Source organism: Octopus bimaculoides, chromosome 3 (genome assembly GCF_046866305.1).
Source record: "Octopus bimaculoides isolate indiv1 chromosome 3, ASM4686630v1, whole genome shotgun sequence".
In the NCBI taxonomy this organism is placed as follows: Eukaryota; Metazoa; Mollusca; class Cephalopoda; order Octopoda; family Octopodidae; genus Octopus; species Octopus bimaculoides.
The window spans coordinates 106,962,566-106,984,364 of NC_142930.1; the positions used below are offsets into that span (position 1 = coordinate 106,962,566).

The 21,799-nt window shown below is 34.6% G+C and overlaps 1 long non-coding RNA gene across 1 annotated transcript in view; it reads right to left on the reverse strand.

Moving 5' to 3' along the window:
- The window catches only part of LOC128247410 (uncharacterized), an 85,794-nt gene extending 67,191 nt beyond the window's left edge, over positions 1-18,603 (reverse strand). The window contains exon 1 of the long non-coding RNA XR_016240921.1: positions 18,476-18,603. This is a non-coding gene — a long non-coding RNA (uncharacterized LOC128247410). The remainder of the gene's footprint in view (positions 1-18,475) is intronic.
- Positions 18,604-21,799: the final 3,196 nt, after the last annotated feature.

Genomic DNA, 21,799 nt, shown 5'->3' on the forward strand with positions numbered 1-21,799 from the left:
CTGTCAGCATCTTTGCAAAATTATGGTGTCTCCTAAGTAGAAGGCGATAGTAAGAGCAACCTAATGTTGTTGCGTCAGTTTAAATTGCTAATATGATTCGAATTTTAACAGACTGCTTCGGCATTGTTTTAATAAGGTAATTTTGGTGTTGTAATGGCTTCATACATGTGATATTAGTATAAACTTTTAACCTGAACAATTAAGAGTTCGTTCATAGTCACTGACTCTCACTAACTTAGTGGTGTGGAAAAGAGAAGAGCTCAGAATGTTTTCTATGACAAGCATTAAATTAAACTTCTCTCACTGCTATACTACCAGATCTTATATAACATGAATGCACTCGTCTAATGGTTATTGTTGGTAGTGCTGCATAGGTGTTAGTAACATTTAGGTGGTGGTACTGGTCTATTGATGACTATATAATATATTAGTTATAGTGGTCTAATGGTACATTTACAGCTATGATAGTTGTATTGTACAAGTGGTGGATGTACATGTTATGGTGGTTGACGCGGTGCATCGACGAAATAGATGGGGGATGGATGTTGTTTTTATTGTGTGTGTGTGTGTGTGTGTGTGTGTGTGTGTGTGTGTGTGTGTGCGTATCTCTATATACACTCACGCACACGCTCACGCGCACACACGCGCATATACGTATGTATGTATGTATGCATGCATGTATGTATGTGTGTACAGTGATGATCAAAGAAGTCGGTTGTTATATGTCTGGTGTTATGTATTGCTTTGAACTCTACCACCTGGTCACGATTACATCACTTGTCTGCGATGCTACCAACTGTGTACAAGATGGCTGGAGTGTAATGTAATTTTTAGAAAAACAATTTCAATGTAACAAAGTTGCTTTAGGCTTCAGCTATCGTTGTCTTTTTTCCGGTGTCATAAAATTAACTGCTCAAACCGTTTGATATTACATGTAGAACCGATTCCGAGAAATATTCATGTGAGGGGGTCACATTTTATTTACACTAGCTGGTTAGACTGTATGCAGTGTGAACTCGTTCGGTTCGTGACAGTTTTGATTCTATGAAATTTACAGACGACGGCTGGTTGGTATTCTCACAGAATTTGGGCTGCGGGTGTTACACTTAGCTACTGCTATTTTGATATATGACCATTGTTTTTCTGAATAAGATCAGTAGCTATAAGCTTTTTACATGTCTTTCTTTTTCTTCAGTATAATTTTTGCTCTTTCAGATTACCTTCGGAGACTCCACCAAAGTAGATAGAATTTAGAAATAGTTAATATTCGTGAAATTATAAATTACCAACGATGTAGGTTGTATTTGAACACAAAATTCTTCGATAAATGAATATTACTATTTACATATATGTAGAACTATAAAACCAATTTATTTCCATTTAACTTGCTTATTGACAATATTTTCTTATTTCTGTATTTATATATTTAATAAGAAGAAACTGTTTTTTTGTTTTTTTCTTTGGCTCTTAAAACTTCGTATTAGTTACTTTAATAACAATTATTGATATTCATTTGTTGTCTCTATGAAAAAACAAATATGAATAACTTACCATTCAGAAGTCATTTGAATGTATATGAGTAATTAAGTATTGAAATGGCTTAAGGTCAATAACATATTTCAGAGACGGATATTTATTTCATTTTGTCACAAATACTTATCAGATTTCCTCCTACTACAACTTCCAAATATTATTGAAAGGCAATTCATTTCAGGTTAAGTCGCCTGTCGTTTCAATGACATTTTACCTCCCAGTGCATTTGTCATCTTCAGAAGATGCTAAAATATTGTATCAAACGTAATATCTCTTTTCAAATTGAATGTCTTTCTTAACTGGCGTAACAGAATTTAAATTTCTCTTTTCGAAAATTTCGTCTAAATTGAAACGGAAATCAAAGTATTTTCTACAGAATTAGTGTTTTATATATATATATATATATATATATATATATATATATATATATATATATATATATATGTCTAAAATTAAGACTGACTTCATGGTAGTTAAAAAGATAAAAGAATTGTATGTCATGTACATCCAATGAATACATCGTAATTCAAAACGTCTGGTTTTGTGTGCTAAATCTATGAAACATCTTAGTGTGATAAGTAACTTACTGTGATCATTCATTACCAACGTCTTGCGTCTCATATTAATTGTTGTTGCTTTGCCCCAGATCAATCCTAATCAGTGATTAGAGGTTTTCCAGCTGTGATGGTCTCGTATATCTATTTTTGTACATCAAGGGCTACATTACTTAATGTATCCTTACTTTTTAAGTCAGTAGGGAGTGAAGAGAAATTCTATGGTTATCTATGTGATTATCCCTCAATAAACTATCGTGATTACCCATTAGTAAACTACTGTGTTCACCCATTCATAAACTACTACGGTCACATAGAAAACTATTTATCGCCCATTAATGACACTTTGCTCTCGTCCCTAAATAACCAAATTTGATCGCACAAATAACTTCTTTGTGATTATCCACTTCTTACCATTATTAACCTATAGTAGTCATTCATAAGAAATTTACTTTTATCACCTATCAGTAATCTGCCATGGCCACTCATTAGCAACAGTCAATGGTCACCTAACAAAGCCTTCATGTCAGCCATTAGTAACCTTTTATAGGCACCCATTACTCAGGCATTAATAACCTCTCAAATCGGCCATTACTACTCATATGTAATTGCACATTAATAAAACCTAATAACCAATGTTTTTACCCGTAATATTCTCTGATCAACCATTTAGAGTCACGGTAATCACCTACCTATATCTACGAGTTAGCAAGGCAACCTTTATCTGGTAGTAGCTTAATCTGCTACGAACAGCAAAGGAAGCAAGAAGTATACATTAGTTCATGTAGCCCTAGATGTGCTATCTTAATAAAATAGGAGTTAATTACAGCTCATAAGACTTCTCGGTTAAAGTTGATCAGTGCCTAAACAACAACTAGTAAGGTGCAACGACCAGCTACTTGCAACCCCTGTGGTTATCTGCTACAAACTAACTGCGATCAGCAGTTAGTAATCTACCGTGGTTACCCATTAACACCCTAGCACAATAAATAATTAGCAACATACGTTCATCACATACAGCTTAATTTATTCTTAAATATTTAATTACTCTATTTAAAATATGAGCAGTAATTTTTTTTAAAGAATTCAATAAAATCGATATAATTTATTGCCGTAACCAGTACGTATTCCTTCATTTAATCAATAATTCAAGATTTGGTGGAATAGAAATACTCATCAGTTCTAAAAACTAGTTGTCAGCTATTTCAAGTGAAAGAAGCTAATGACCTGCTAGATATAGCCGCTAAATCTCTTTCAAACCCGCCCTATCATCTTTAAAAAGAAACATTCGTATTCAATATGTTCGTAAATGCACTATACTTGAAAATCAGACACAATTATAGCTGATGATAGGTATGTTCTATCAGAGCTGTCTGTCAGGAGTGAACAAAGACTAAACAAAAACAAAAGAAAAACTGGTTAACTACCCTTGTAACCTACTGAACCCACCAGACACATCATCTCATTTTTTTTTTTTATTGAAATACATTTACTCGATATATACAACTACTTCAGCCATACCAAAACACCTCGCTTCAGCATAACTATATATTACGTGACTTAATACTACTACATTTAACTAATTTATTCCGCTATGCCGCCACATACATATAATTCTAGTATTTTACAAATTTTCTACTAAAATAACTGCTTTTATGGGTTGAGTCTTAGTATAAAAACTTAATTCTCACTAATTTACCTAAATATTATTAATGTGCATGTTGTTACATTTATGCTGTTACAGCTATGCTGCTACATGTATGTATGTGAGTGTGTCTTCCTATATTAGTTAATTGAATTTTTCCCAGAATGTAGGAGCAACTTTTGAATAATAAAAAAGATGAATGTTACTTGTTGAATTTTTCTTTTTTCTTTTTTTCTTTTGGCGGGGGATTCTTTTTTTTTTTTTTTTTTTTTTTTTTTGCTCTGCCAACAGATTGTATTTATAAAGTACATGTTAGTTAGTCACTTTCTTTCCAGGAAAACCAAACTTTCCGATGTTGTCACATACATATTTACTGGAATAGCTAAGCACTCCATTAAATATAATAATTGTGAAGTAAAATTCAGAACAGAGAAATTACCGATTTCTCCTAATATCTCCTAATATCTCTAATATGCGTGTGAGTCGGCTTATTTCTTTGATTTCACATCCTAACTTTTCCAGATTGTCACTTATTCACTTGTAAGATATTAACTATCATAACCAAGTATCCCAATGATTATTGGTATAAACATGAATTTGTAATCATATAGAGGTTTTGTATGTATGTATGTATGTATGTATGTATGTCATTATTTAGTTTTATTTCAAGATTTCTCGCCAATTCAGAAAGACCCGATTTCTAACCTAGATCTAAGACTCCTTCATTGGAATTTCAACATCAACAACAGGGTATTTTTGTTTGTATGGATCTATGAATGTATGTATATGTGCAGATTTGTATGTTTTGTCTTATGTATATATTTTCATTCATATAGTTGCATATCTGGACATGGTCGTATATATTTAAATGATAAACTTCTGGAAAGTTTTACAGACTTTTACAGTTCAGCGTAAGTATTCTCTTCTTCACTAATCTTGAGCTTTATGTTAACATCCGTTGGACAGCTGATTTCCACAACTGTACACAGTTTCTCTTCTCTGTCCCAAATCATTATATCAGGTCTTTTGTGTATACATTATATTGAGGTTTTCGCTGGGACATTTCACCAGTACTCCTTTTTATTATGAGTGGCTATGGCTTCTACTATACTGTGGTTTCTTATTTCTTTGTCCTCGGGGTTATCCTTCCGATGGATTTCATTATATATTGTCCTAGCTACAACTTATGTTTCATCGGAAGATAATACCGTGATGACATTTTCGGACAATTGCTTATAATGTGAGTGATATCTTCGATGTTAACTCCACAAAGTCTACATCGTTTGTCACATTTTACTGCTTCTCCTGCATCTCTGTCCTTTTTATTCGCCAGGTATTTCGTTGGTATTTCCTGTTTTTGGATTGCAAAAGCAAACCGTTAAAAGTGGGAAGTAGTAATCCGGTTGTTGGTCTATGATAGACTGCTTTGACGGTCAATGCTAATATCATCTCGGAGCTTTCGACCAGCATGTCTATGCATGGTCTTCTGCTCATATACTCTAATCCTTTCATTTGATGATATGTTGCGGTAGAGTCGTGCGACTTCTTTGGGCATGTATTTAAGATTATCAGGCAAGGAATGCTGCTCAAGGAGCCGCCTTACAAGTCTTATGATGTTATCAGCCTCATATATGCAAACTTGGTCAAGGGATGCACTTCGACACTTAGTGCTTAAAAGATGTTGCCGAACGGATATGATATGTCATTCAAAGGCAGTCTGGATCGATGTTAAGCCTCTGCTGCCTTGTTTTCGTTTTAGGTAGAGGTGGTCTATATCACTGTTTATGTGGAAATTATGTGTGCTTGTTAATATCTTCTGGGTTTTCGCATTAATGGCTCGGAACTCATGAAGCATCCAATCAAGCAGCCCAAATCCTGGTATGAGTACTAGCACTGAAAACACATTGTGGGCCACTGTTTTATTGAATGCAGAGAGTTTGAGGTCCAAATTTTCTTTATTCGGCTGTAACATTCTTTAGTGACACGTGTTTCGTTACAGGTGCCATTGTAAGATATGTTTTCTTCCACCCCTTAGATACCTGTAACATTCCTCGTCAGATATAGGGGAAACAGTTTAGTCATTGATGGAGATGTTGCTTGTCTGCTTTACAATTTTCCCTCTTTTTACAACCATACAGTAACATTTATACATGTATGTATGTATGTATGTATGCATGTATGTATGTACGTATGCATGCATGTATGCATGTATGTATGTATGTGTTCATGTAATAAGCCTAAGAGCTCATTCATCTATGTGTATATCTATTTATGCTAAATATATTAGTTTACTAATTTAGGTTATTGGAATGTGGTACTCCTAGGACGCTATTTTCAAAAGTATATTGTGGGTTATATTGACACAAGTAATTCACTGGCACTTCTTTAATCGACTCTGGAATTTAATTCAGAACGTAAAAGAACGTACTCATACAACACTACGTGTTTTTCCAACACTCTACAAATATATACGTACACGTGTGCATTGTGTGCATGCATTTGTGTTTCCGCATACCTGAGTATGTGTGTGCACATATGAGTCATCTAAAGTATTGCAAGATATGCAACGGAACTAGAAAACTACGATACGTGATTTGTATACGTGGACGTACACACACGCACACACACGCACATACATACATACACGCATATACTCATGCACACACACACACACACACACACACACACACACACATATATATATATATATATATATATATATATATATATATATATATATATATATATATATAAATTTATATATATGCATATAAAGAGAGAGAGATGCGCATAGATATACAAAACAGAGCAAAGGATTGAATAGTCCATTATTTATATTCATTTCTTAATCTCCAACTTCGATTAAAGCTAACTAAAAAAGAGATTATTATCCATTACATCAAAGATTCTCTTATTTAACAATTCTCAAAATCTAACAATGAATTTTACTTCTTTACTTGTTAGCAATTAATTGTTAAAAATGAGTCTCGGTCTCATTCATTCTATTGCAATTATGTATGTATGTATGTATGTATGCTTGCATGTATGTATGCATGCATGTATGTATGCATGCATGTATGTTTGTAGGTATTATGTATGTGTATGTATGCTTTTTGCTTAAATTTTTTAATTAGAATTCTTCCCAGAATTAGGAAATTATTTTCTAACAAAGAAATAAGGCCTCCATCAGTGGACTTTGTATAATCACAACAATTGTTACATAGTCAGCTCCAAGCAAGTCTTGTGAATTTTCACTCTTCTGCTTGCAGATTGTATCTATAAAGTACTTATTGGCCGGTCTCATTCTTGGCTCGAAAACTCTAGCTTTTCCAGATTGTCAATTAGACATTTACTAATATAAGCAAGTGCACCAATAGTTTACTGGCATAAATGTGTATTGATAATCAAGGAGGAGGAACTACAGATATGAAAGCATATTCTACTCGCTGATTTTGGAGGTGATGTTCACATAAGCAAAACAACTAACCCTTATAACTATGCATAACTCACTAGGCGTGTATGTACTTGGTAGGTGTTTTGATTGGAATTTTCAACCAATGTTCCTTGTATTAATAAGCATGTATACAATAGCAAAGGTGTTGCTTATATTAATCTCAGGACTGTCTTCTTTATTTTTTTATGGATGACACTGAATATTGTTTTAGTAAAAAGAAAATGTCGCAGTGGTAGGTAGTGCCTCGATAGCATTTTCGAGCAGCAGCTGATTATGTGTGCTATATCCTCCACAGAATAGACGCAATCGAAGTTTGCAGTTGCATCTTAGGAGTTTAAAGACTTCACTACGCCTATTTTTCATTTAATATTTCGTAGTTAACTTCTGCGCTTCGATTGCAAAGCATAATCTTCCGGTTGGGGAAGAGGTCAAGAGAGGCTACATTCATGTCAATGATGTCATCTTTCTGAAATTCACATAAAACATACCGATGCACAACTTATTTTGTGGTGTGCAGTTTTTCTCTTCCAAGTCTTTACTAAGGTATGCTAATCCTGCTCTTTTAGATTCACATGGAAAGTCATCAGAAAGTGATTTTTTCTTGAAGAACTCTCTACTGACCCCTAGGATATCAATCAATTCAATTTTGCGTACTTACTTTGTTGCTGTATTTATTTTTTTACGTATGAATGCATGAATGTGTGTTCATCCTTCTATTTGCGTAACTGTTTATGTTAAATATGTTTTATTAGTTTTGATCATTTTGAAGCTCTGAGTTTTCCTTAAATACTTGTAAAGTGAAATAAGAAATATGTGTTACTTTTAAAATATGGCTGGCAAAAGCCATGAGTGGGGCCTTATAAAATAATAGCTCATAGGTCACTTATCGCATACACGTGACATAAATCATGTGAACATATTTGCATTTTCTGGATGTCTTAAGAGATATTTTCATAGTCAACAATGATATCCAGTAATAGGTTATGCAAGGTTACTAAAAAACCTACTCGCCAGTTGAGATCAATACATTTTATCGAACAGTTAGCTATAGAATTTACCTGATAAAACCACAGCACAGATTCATCGTTTATATGCTTCTGAGTTACAAGTTCTCATACTGAACTACGTATAACAATTTTGGTCAGATTAATTTACAAAACTTTTCTTTGTTGAAAATTTTCAACAATGAAACAATGAAATTTTCAACAATTAAGTTGTTAGAAAACTATTTCTTTGCTCTATATTCCATATTAACTGTTTGTTAATGGAGAATTGCATTTTGTAGGAGTATACTATAAAGATGAGATAGGAAGGTTGTTTCAGATCAATTTTAGTGAAATAAGTTTATATGTTATTCAGAGTTGTCACAGAAATGACTAGACATTTAAGATCAATATATTATATTGAACAGTTCGTTATAGAATGTACCTGATATAAATACATACCGCATATATTTATAGTTTATAGGCGTCTCAGCTATAAGTGCTCACACGAAACTTCTCACAATATGAGTGAAAATTGCTCTGAACAATGAATAATGCACAAAAATATTCTAAAACACCATAAAGTGTTTCGAATGAATCTATATATTAATACGCTAAGGCCGAATGCGTTACACTAACAGGTAGTTGAAGGGAGGGGCAAAAGATGAGAGAAAAAAGGGAGAGAGAAGTGTTAACAACGGGAGGGAGTGGGAAAGTAACTGCTATTACGTGGATAAAAAGTTACTTGAAGGGATAAATATAGCGGAATAGAGTTTGATATACAATGTTTAGCAGAAGGGTGATGTTCTGGTGGCGAGGTTAAAGAAATGAAGATAGAAAGGGGAGGGTAGTTATATTAAGAGTAATAAGATAAAGTGAAAGTAGTGACGCTATGCCAGTCGATGCATTAAACTGTCGCGTGGTTAGTGGAAGTGAGAGGTGAAGAGAAATAGAGAAAGGATAACGACGTGAGGAGGGGAATGATGTGGTTAGAAAGTTTGCTGGAGGAAGCGGAGGAGAAAAAGAGAGAGATAAAAAGTATTTATAAAATATAAAGTATTTAGCCGAGGGAAATCTTAAGCATCATTTATTATTATGACAGAAAATAACATTTTAATATTCAATTTTCTTGTCGATCGATTTATCAATCTATCCACATTGACAAAGACATCGATGGCAGTATAGAAAAATAAGTATGAATCAAAGACAATACAGTGAGTTTTTACAACAGGTAAGAGAAAGTGTTCAAGATAAAACAGAAAATTAAAATGGAAGAGAACATCAAAAACAACTGAAAACATATGGTTTAAAGTTATAAATTGGTGACATGAATATTCTCTGTAATGACTGAAGCTCTTAGATTTATAAATGAACCTCTAAACTGCTGAGAGAATGGGAAAATCATGCTCCCACAATTACAATCTAATCTAGAAGAACTGCAAACAGATTTTAAATGAAAATAATACAGACTATAATTTCAAAAGGAACACTAATTTTTATAGTTCTTTATAAACTTTCAATCAGCTGAAAAAATTCGTATTTATCGTGAAGTTTCCACGGAAACTGCTAGAACATGTGAATATGTAAGATATTTGGTGAGAACACTTATATCAATAAAATATGTTATAGCACATACTATAAAAAAAACACTACATCAAATACTCTAAAATACAAAAAATCGCAACAAATACTATGAATGTTTTGGTTCTTTTTTGTTTTTCTTTTATCTTTACTTTTATTCTTTTTGATATTTTAATTGGATTCTTTAACCATTGCTCATTCCGGCAATTTTCTCGATTTAGAGTCTTGCATTTTCTGTGGATCTTGTGTGTGCGTGCGCGTGCGTGTGTGTGTCCCTGCCTGTCGATCTGTGCGCGCGTAAGTGTGTATCTGTGTGTGTGTGTGTGTGTGTGAGTGTGTGTGTGTGTGTGTGTGTGTGTGTGTGTGTGTGTGTGTGTGTGTGTGTGTGTGTATAAAATTTGTGGCATTAGCTATGTAGGAATAACACAATTATGTTCCTCCAAATACAATGTCCACCACATTTAAGCATCATTTTACGTGTTAATACATCACATACCATGAATACACGCTCCTGTTTCCACAATCTATGACGATGAGAGCAGTAAGCATGTTCGATTTACAACAGTAATATTTACAAGTTACAAATGTCTTGTTTTATTTAGTTTTTCATTTTTGCCTATAATAAGAAAGAAATGTTATATTTTGGGATAGCAAAGGCTATAACCAATTTAATCAACAAATTTAATTCGCTTTCGGTTCTTGGAGCATGAACTGTAAAGCTGAACCATGAGCAATGTAACCCTGGATCATAGTAGAACAATTAAGTTATGTACACCGAGTTTCCTTAAAAACTTGTAAAAACATGAGTTGTATTTAAAACACAGAGTGCACCATCATGAATATACTTCATTACAGGTGACGTCTCCTACACAAATGACTTACATAAAGTGAACATGCCTGCATTTTCTAGATGTTATAAATTACATATTTATAATCAGTAATGGTATTCAAAACTGGGTTATTAAAGTTATCATTGTCTTCGAATATGTGGATTGAGATTTTAAGGTAGCCAACGGTCTGGTGTTACGGATTTTCTCACAAGAGCGAGACATTTATACTCAAAGATCCATTCCACATACTTGTAATTAGGAACCATAGTTTTGTAGACTCCACCACTTAAATGCGTTTAAAGAACACAGAACAGGAAATGGAATTTCATATTTCTTTTCTGATTCTTTTAAAAGTTTTACATAAGTATTTATATTTCAAATCAAAAATTTTCGTCGAGAAAATCTTTGATTTTAAAATATTATGACTTCTTTAAACATCATAAATGAAATAGTATATACAGGAATCCCACAAGTTACAGATCTAATGCGTTCCTGGAAATCATGTCGTAACACGAAAACCCCAACACGAAATTAATTTTCTCAATGATTTTCCTGTAAAAAAAGTGATAATGCGTTCAAATGGATTTTTCCAAAAATAACAACAAAAACAAACACAACTGATTTTATACATGAATATAACCAAGCAATACGAGTGCTTTTCTGCAGGAACATAACAATTTCTAAATATATACAGAACAATATACATAAAAGATTTTAAGATAAAACATATAAATATTACAGTTGAAATCATGTTTCAATTGTTTTCAACCTATAGCATATGTTGTTGGCACTCCGTCGCTTACGACGTCGAGGGTTCCAGTTGATCCGATCAAGGGAACAACCTGCTCGTGAAATTAACGTGCAAGTGGCTGAGCACTCCACAGACACGTGTACCCTTAACGTAGTTCTCGGGGATATTCAGCGTGACACAGTGTGACAAGGCTGACCCTTTGAATTACAGACACAACAGAAACAGGAAGTAAGAGTGAGAGAAAGTTGTGGTGAAAGAGTACAGCAGGGTTCGCCACCATCCCCTGCCGGAGCCTCGTGGAGCTTTAGGCGTTTTCGCTCAATAAGCAGTCACAACGCCCAGTCTGGGAATCGAAACCACGATCCTATGACCGCGAGTCCACTGCCCTAACCACTGGGCCATTGCGCCTCCACTATAGTATATAGATCTTACTAAGCCAATGCAGGGCTTTTAAGTGAGCGGCAATAAATTCATCAAAACATTTTGAAAGAAATGGCAGGATATTATTTAGTAACAGGGGAGATTTTTATAGCCGACACTAGTGCACAAAAATGGGCCGTGGAATTCCACGCGTACACCGAAAAGTATCTTATATTACACGTCATTTAATCTGAAAACAATGCATACCAACAAATCCCACAATGTGTGCGCTACACTAGAGTAATATTTTGGGAATACAGATTCTTTATTTTTAGTAAATAAAAAAAAAATATTACATTCAGAGCTACGGACTGGTTAAATTACAATTATCATTGTTTATCCAGCTGCACTAAAAAAATATCATATTCAGTGACATATTTGAAGAATGGCAAGATACGGGTCGTTAAATTTATCAAATGTCAATTTCTGAACAATGGTTCAGCTTCATCACAGATCTATTTGGAAAAAAAGCATTCACGGTGAATTACGTCAATTGCCGTTTCATTATCTCTTTTCCTGTGTGTGTGTGTGTGTGTGTGTGTGTGTGTGTGTGTGTGTGTATTTGTGTGGTTATTAATATTTGGTTGATTTTCTCTACTTTATATTCCGCTAATTAATAAATGTAGATTTTCCCGTTGTTTTTTCGTTTTTTTTGGAGGGTAGTTCAGTTTAATGTAGCATATTTTCTTTTACGTTCTGTTTTTTTGTTTTTTTTTAATCTTGACTGAAGAGGGTCTTCCTCTATGAAGATGGAATTTTATTTTCGTGATGGCTACAACGGCGACTGAACAGATTTGCTCATTCAGCTGATATTTGACTTATTGCTGTGCAAAGACTTTTCTGAAGTATCTTCTATTTGGCTATTACTTCATGCAAATATTTGCTTATTCATAGCCAGGCAGATGTCTCTGTTGATTCATGTTTTCTTCTTTTGGTATGACTGCTTCCATTGTATTTATGGTTGACTGATTAACCTGCTATAGTGTGTGTGTGTGTGTGTGTGTGTGTGCGTGTGTGTGTGTGTGAGTGTGTGTGTGTGTGTGTGTGTGTGTGTGTGCCTGCGTGCGTGTGTCTGTCTGTGTTTACTTCGTTCCTTGTTACGCATTTTGTTGAGTATATTTTTGAGAATTTGTGTTCTTTATCATCGTTTGGGGGATTTCTTCTTTGTTTGTTTTGTTTTTTTTTGTTTATTTTTTTTTTTTGCTAGTGTGCTTCCTCTTTATTTTCCTGTGATATATGCTCTGCTGCAACATTCTCATTGTTTTCAGGGTTCATTTCTAACACAAGTGGTTTTTTTTTTTTTTGTTTTTGTTTTTTCTGTTTTGTTTTTTTTGAGGGGAGCTAATGTATTTTGCATTTGGTAGACGTGTTGCATTTATTGCTGAATATCTTGTCCCACTTCCATCCCAGTTTAACAGAACTTCCATCGCTAGTGGTGTTAACGTTGGCATTGGAGTTTCCTCCAATCCTTTTCTTTTTTTTTTTGTAAAATCTGTTGATATTTGATTTAAAATATATAGCAAAAGAAGCATGGTTCTCGATGCGTTTTATCCTGCTTGTTAACGGTAACATGATTCACTTACGCCTTTCTTATGTTATTAGATGGTTATATTTTTTTTATTACTTTGGTTACTTTGCCTTTTCATTTTGGATATTCCATTTCTGTTTTGCTAGGGTAGGTTTTAACGCTTTTTGGTTTTCTTTTCCTTTTTTTTTTTCCTTTTGGGGTTTTTTGAAGTCATATGTAGTTTTCTTTCACTGTATTTCATTTAAGCTTGGCAATGGTGTGTTTGACTCTATTAACAACATTCCTATCTCCCTGGATACAACCACTTATAGTAATTTATTCAATTTGTCGACATTCGAATAGTTTATTTCTATGAACAGAATTTGCTGCCACTACATGTTACATTTATAAAATTTTTTTTGTCGATTTGCTTGTTCTTGTGTAACTCAACTAAAGGCTTCCATTGATCCGTGTTCAATGAGTTTGTCATCCACTTTTCTATTTTCTTAATTGTTTCTGTTAGAATCTCTTCAAAGTTAATTCTAGTTGATCTGTTGCAAAGTATATTTATGATGTTTTTATTCTTAAGTAAAGGGTCGAGAATATACTTTCGTTGTGGTGGTTTTTGTAGTTGAATGTTAACGTAGAGATTTCTGTAACTTTTTATCATTTTGGTTTTTAGCACGTTTTTTTCTTTACGTCTGTTTTTGATTGTATACCTCATTTATTTCTTGTGAAATAGGTCTTGTAGAAATTTCATGTAATTTGAGGTTTCAATATTGTACTTGAGCTTGTTTTTGTGTTGTACTTTTCTTTTTTTGCGAAGTTATGTGCTTTATTTATAATGGAGTCTATTGTAATACACTCATTGACTTGCGGTATATTATCTTTTTATGAGCTAGCTGATGCTTTCTTTTCTGTGTTTTCTGTCTATGAATTGTTCTATTTCTTTTGGGGAGATCTTGTTTGGGAGATCTTCTGTATTGTTTATATTATATTTTTCTTACGTTTTTCATTTTTTGTCCACAGCTCGTATATCGCTTGTATAATGCGAATATGTGTTGGACATTGTGTCCATGTCTAATAGTAATCTAATAATGTCAATATATTGTTCATTAAAGCAAAGAACACTTACCATTCTTTCAATGTTTTTGCTTTCATCTCGTGTTTTAGAGGTTGTGTGACTTTTACCTGACAATTTGTTTTTAAATAAAGTCGATTTTACTTTAAGTTGATTCATTTTAGTTGTGTGTGCGTGCGTGTGTGTATATATATGTGTGCATGGAATGGGGGACTGCGGGCGGGAGGGCGGGCGTGTGTGTGTGTGTGTGTGTGTGTGTGTGTGTGTGTGTGTGTGTGTGAATTGCTTTTAGTTATTTTCCTATATGAAGACGTGAACAACTTAAGCCGTAGATATCCAATGATCTAACAAACTACCCTAAAACATATAAATACGAACTGGATGACACAAATTGTAATGACTGTGTAGTACCCAGAAAGATCTCCATGTCTGAAGAAATCTAGTCATTTTGCTCTCATCGAAACACCAATCTCAGGACATCTCTATCACATCAACTCACATTTAGACACACAAGCGTATCGTCAGGATTCGTAAAGATGAATTGTACCACGATACGTTGGTGTTTCCAAAAGAACACAGCCATTTCACACGACCTGGCCGACAATAAAAATGTGTAACCCTCGTAGTAGGCCACGAAAAACTTCGTGCTGGAGATTCTAGCACATCCCGATTAAGGTGATATTATTTTCAGAAACTCTCCAGATCACGAGTTTCAAACAGCCACTCTTAAATACAGTCATTGTTGCAATCAAAAACGAAGACAATAAAACCAGATAAAATGTACTTACCTCAGCATTTTTTTCAACCCCTCATAAGATATTACGAACATTGGTAACATGACCAAATCCCCATATTTTCTTCAAAAGCACTTTTTATTGTTTGCACAAGCACACACACGCACATTCACATACCCACTCCATTTACATACACACTCATATATTCACACTGAATTGAAACCCCTTTCTTCCTTATTCATCTATTTCCCCTTCCTTTTTTATTCATAGACACAAGAGTATTATTATAGTAGATTATCTCGGTAACCATGGGAGCCATGAAAAAATATGAAATCACCCCCTTCCTTTCTCATTCATAAACACAAGAGTATTATTATAGTAGATTGTCTCGGTAACCATGGGAGCTATGATAAAATACAAAGCCTAGCATCACCACCGGATCATTCTACATATCTGCGTAATTTTTCGTGCAGTTCCACCCAGCCGTTTGACCGTGAATCTCAAGAAAAGAAAGAATCGCCCACGTCAAATTTATATGTATATATATATATATATATATATATATTTTCGCGCGCGCGCGTGTGTATATATATATATTTATATAAGGGGCATTACTACAGAATAATGCCACACACTGGACTTTCCAAAATAAACACATTTAGTACCGAATGCGAGGAAAAACAACCAACAGAAGAAGACCAATTTTCGTTTGAATAACTCAACTATGTATCGACCGATTTCGCGATTACCAGAATGATTCTAGACTCCGCTCATCAGCATAATATATATATATATATAAAATATACAAGAATAAGGGCAGGGAATCGTCAATTAATAATAGAATTAAGAATAGAATAATCAATTAATAATAGAGACACTTTCAAATTTATCAGAATATCGGACTGAGGATTGGAATAGGGATTTTTCATTCTCTTAACCATGAAACGATCGTATCCGATTAACTAAAGACTTGTTTTGTTTATGCTTTCCCCTCCGGTTTTTTTTTGTTCTATGTGTGCCATAAATATCGCCATCCATTTAGAGAAAAATTTGTAGTTTAGAATCAGTAGTTCTTTGACTGCTATTTCTAAATTTTCAGTATGTTGGAGAAGCAACTCAATGCTAATCCCTGTATATTTATGATTATATATATATATATAAAACAATGCGCCGGAGTGAGAGGTGAAAGCAGAGGAGATAAATGTGTGTATGTGTGTGCGTGTACAAGAGAACTATGAGAAACTTTACATATACATGTAAAGTAAAAAAAAATATTAAAATATAATCCAGAATACTTGTCCGGTACCGGATCGATCCCAAAATTTAATCACTTCGTGTCAGTCACGAGGCCAAACATCCTTGAAAGTTTCACCCGAATCCATCCAGCAGTTCTTGAGATATATTGTCCACGGACAAACAAACAAACAAACACGACGGAAACAATACCTCCGCCTTCGCTAAGACTGAGATAATTATTTTGTCTTTCATAGTGGAGTTTGCACTCTGCTGTAATAATGATTGATTTTGTTTATTTTTTTCAGGTAATATTATTTTGAGATGAATGTGTAAACAAATATTTCTCTTTAATTATCGAAAAACAACAGACCAACAAAAATAAACTTTAATAAATTATTCATTATCTTTCAATTGATCAGAACTTTTAATTTCATTAAACTATGGAGTCACAACTCATTGATATTGACCAGTATCCTGGTATAGAATGGCAGCTAGTGCGTTTGATAGTGCATCATTTGTCATGTGATGTGTGACAATAGGTAAGGACAAAATGTCAGTTATCAGCAGAGAGGCGAAGTGTTTAAAAGTACAGCTAACCTGGTCAATTCAATAATTCACATACTTAAAACGACATTGATGAAATTATAAGTCAGCAGCCAAGAAATAGCTAAAAGGTTACAGTAAATTGCAATCGGTGATTTATACAGACAAATGTCAGCATCGTATCTTTTACTAATGTTTTTATGGTTTCTTTTCGATATCTCAGAATGTTTTGATATCTGATAATATAAATATGTACATATATCACATCGTATTATATATGTCTTACATTGAATCTATTGTTTAAAAGCCAGTTTAAGAATAGCAACTGAATATTTATTGCTGGGAGTTAATATTGACAGTAGAGTCAGATTTATTTTCAAGTTCGTAAAGTCTGGGACCTAATGGCGTTAGGCGAACCCCGAAGTCCCAGGCAACATGAAATACATTATCATTATTGTTGTTGTAGTTGTTATTACTATTACTATTATCAGTAGTAGTAGTAGTAGTAGTAGTAGTAGTAGTAGTAGTAGTAGTAGTAGTAGTAGTAGTAGTAGTAGTAGTAGTATGAGGAGGAGGAGGAGGGGGAGGGGAGGGGAGGGGAGGGGAGGGGAGGGGAAGTGGAGGGGTGGAGGAGGAGGGGAAGTGGAGGGGAAGTGGAGGAGGAGGGGAAATTGAGGAGGAGGGGAAGTGGAGGAGGAGGGGAAGTGGAGGAGGAGGGGAAGTGGAGGAGGAGGGGAAGTGGAGGTGAAGGGGAAGTGGAGGAGGAGGGGAAGTGGAGGCGGAGGAGAAGGGGTAGTATATACACATATATATATAGAGAGAAAAAGGGTGAAAGGGAGAAAGATATGTAGATATATAAATATATATATCCTCTCATTTGTGTGTGTCTGTGTCTGTGTCTCTGTGTCGATGTGTGTGTGTGTGTGTGTGTGTGTATTTGTGTGTGTGTGTGTGTGTGTGTGTCACTACCGCTTGACTACTAGTGTTTGAGTTTACGTCTCCGTGACGGAGGAGTTCAGCAAAACAGACCGACAGAATAAGTGCCAGGTTTAAAAAAAAAAGAACTCGGGTGGAACCGTTAAGTCACGGGGACGTAAACACGCTGCTACTGGTTCTCAAGCGGTGGTGGGGAACAAACACAGACACGAAGACAGAAGTACATACCGAGATACATACATACATACATACATACATACATACATACATACATACATACATACATAAGATATATACATACATGTGTGTATATGTTTGTGTGTCTGTGTTTGTCCCCCCAACATCGCTTGACAACCGATGCTGCTGTGTTTACGTTCCCGTAAATTAGCGGTTCGGCAAAATAGACCGATAGAATAAGTACTAAGTTTCCAAAAGAATAAGTCCTGGGGGTCGATTTGCTCCACTAAAGGCGGTGCTCCAGCATGGCCACAATCAAATGACTGAAACAAGTAAAAGAGTAAAAGTGTATACAATATTAGATATGTACATATATACACAAAGGCACTACATGAGCACCTACATCGCTCAAAAGTAGAAGTCAAAAAATACTTTTGTACCACCGAATAGTCACAAATCTATTACAGACATGATAGGAAAAAACATCAGTGAACAATAATAATGTCTTACCTCTACTGAGTCAGAGCAAGTAAATGCTGATCAACTTGGTACCGGTTTCGAAATTTAGCGCCAAATAGGTGTATAATTTCTCATCAGCCAAAGTCTGTAGGTGCTCACGTAGTGCCCTTGTGTATATATGTACATATCTAATATTGTATGTATATATTTTATTAATTTTGCCTGTACGGCTGATAATTCGCTTGCCATTCGTGATGGTATTTTATTAATACCATCCCTATATATATATATATATATATATATATATATATATATATACATATATACATACATACATACATACATACATACATACATACATACATACATACATACATACATGAGTAAATGTAATGAGCACCAAGTTAGGCAAGTCGATTTACACAGAATATTAAATACATTTACTAGAAAAAAATATACATAATCTTTAAATCTTTTAAATCTTTTAAAATGTTTCAGCTTCAAAGCTGTGGCCATGCTGGGGTACTACCGTTCACTGAGCTACACCAATACTTGAAACCTCCTCTGATATGTGGCATTTGGTCAATGAGGGAGTTTGATGCCGCTGCCCTCATCTGTGTTTCCTGCCGTGAGGTAGGCTCGTCAGGAACCCTTGACAGAACGAGATCCAGTTTTGTTTTCAAGAGACTTACATCCATACCATGCTGGCCTCAGGCATCTTGGAAGGATATTGAAGAGCTGTGGGCCTTTGAAGCCCAAGCTGTTGCTGTATCTGGTCCTGTAGTTTGATGGCGATGCTGGGATCTTTGCCACTGTGCAGTGGCGCCCCGTTCTGCAGTGTGAGTAACTTTCAATGCCAAAGTTTGGTACAAGGCCTTCTAGGATTCTCCAGATGTATATCACTGCATATCTTTCCCGCCTTCGTTCAAGGGAGAAGAGTTTAAATTCTTTCGGTTTTTTTCCAGTAGCTGATATGTTGCATCAAGACATATATATATGTTTCGAAGATTACAAATGGTTCCTTCCAAAGGAATAAGTGATGTTGATAAAGATGTAATCTTCTCTTCAGGGAAATACATAATAAGAGCTGACGTAAGACATTTTAACCGAATGTCTTACGGTTAAAATGTCTTACGGTTAAGTCAGCTCTTATGTATTTCCCTGAAGAGAAGATGACATCCTTATCAACATCACTTATTCCTTTGGAAGTAACCATTTGTAATTTCCAAACATATGTCTGAAATAAAAGAACTCATTTAACATATGCGTATTACTCCATTTATTAAATTTTATATTTACTCAAATACCCCAAACTAACAGAGAGTTTCTACCTCGTAAACAGGAGTTACACCACAGTCATTTTGTGATCTTTGCTACCCTGGTATTTGTTAACCAATTTGTTTTGTCGGAGTTAATTGTTAACTAAGAGAAAATAAATACATATAATCATATATATATATATATATATATATATATATATATATATATATATATATACATGTGTGTGTGTATTATATTATATATATATTTATACATACATACATACATACATACATACATACATACATACATACATACATGTGTGTGTATGCCTTTATGAGTATACTTCTATGCGTTTGTTAATTTATTTGGCTTTCATGATTATTGAGATTGATACAATATGATCGTTAAGGCGACGAGTTGGTAAAATCGTTCGCATGCCGGTCGATAGGCTTAGCGTCATTTCGTCCATCTTTGCGTTATGAGTTCATATTCCATTGAGGTCAAATTCGACTTTCATCCTTTCGGGGTCAATAAAATAAGTACCAGTTGAGTAGTGGGGTCGATGTAATCGACTTACCCTCTTACTCGAAACTGCAGGCTTTGTGCCAAAATCTGAAAGCAATATAATATGATCGTCGACAAAAAATATGTTTACTGTATTGTACTTCATGGCGGGAATTTCATATATATATATATATATATAGAGAGAGAGAGAGAGAGAGAGAGAGAGAGAGAGAGAGAGAGAGGCAGACAGAGTGGTGAGCAGATAGATAGATAGATAGATAGATATCCGTGTCAGGACTCAAGTGAATGCTACTGGTCACATGCAATCCACCATAACGTGTATCATCCTCGAGTTGTGGGGCACTAAACCAGAACAGCCACATGTTTTGTCCAGTGAAAAGAGCCAGAAATGAGGAAAAAGAAAACAATGAGTCAACCATAGCGTGAAGGATTATGGAGCCATGAGGCTCAAGGGACATAAAATTACTCGAGATAGTGAAGAAGTGATTGTTTCGTTCTAGTCAGAATATCCATATTGTGAGATAGAAAACTTCGAATTTTAACTTCCTTACACTCTATTGTAGTTGGCCTTTTGGTTGATATAACAGGCTAACTCTAATATTCATCTTCTTATTTTTATCCCCCCCCTTTTTTTTTTTTTTTTTTTTTTTTTCACCGAGACATGGTAGCTTAGAGTGCATATTCATGTTGTGCCAGTATCTTTCACTCGGATGTTTACGAATTTTTAAAACTCTGCACTGCATTATGCCGCTCATACTTTGTACTGCCTAACTATACTTAAGATTATATAGTCCAAAATTAGGATGCTCAAAGATGAGCTGAAAGAAAAATAAAAAGGGTGTATTTTCGTTAATGCTCAGGAAAAATGAAAGAAGCCTTCAACGTTTCGAGCCCAAGCTCTTCTACAGAATGGATAGAAGAAGAGAGAGAAAAGATGAAGAGAAAACACGTGTCTGAGTTAAACGATCTAGGCATACTGAAGATTATTGTATTTTATGGGGCAAAAACTCAGTTATATACATGCAGCTCTTTCAACTTTTCACAATAGGTACGTGATAAAATATACAGACATGAACAGCTTGAAGTAGACTGTCACAGACCCTCACATTAAACAGCAGGAGAGAGTTATCTTAACAGCGCTTACTTTGACTTTGGCAAAAAACATGTAGTGGAATCCCTTGAGCCTCAACCGTATTATTTAAAGAGTGTATTGCTCACTAATAACTAAGGAGTGACAAGAAAATTCGTCAGCTCTCTTTTCCATATACTTGCAACGGTGAGTGCTCTGAGTATCTTTGTCTACTATTGCACAAGTAAACTATTAAATCTGAATGATGACGCGTAAGTCTCAATTATCAAATATTTAAGTCTCCAACGGTAAAACATTAAGGAAAACATATCACTTGACGCTTTAGTAGTCAAACTATTCATTTATTCTTTGTTAAACGCAAATTTTGTGTTATCATAGCTTGGTAGATGGGGTATAAAAACCGTTTGATCTAATCAGCTAACAGTCACGCGATATAGCAATAAAATCACAAAATGGCTTTTGAATTATTAAAATAGACATGAACCATATGATTTCAA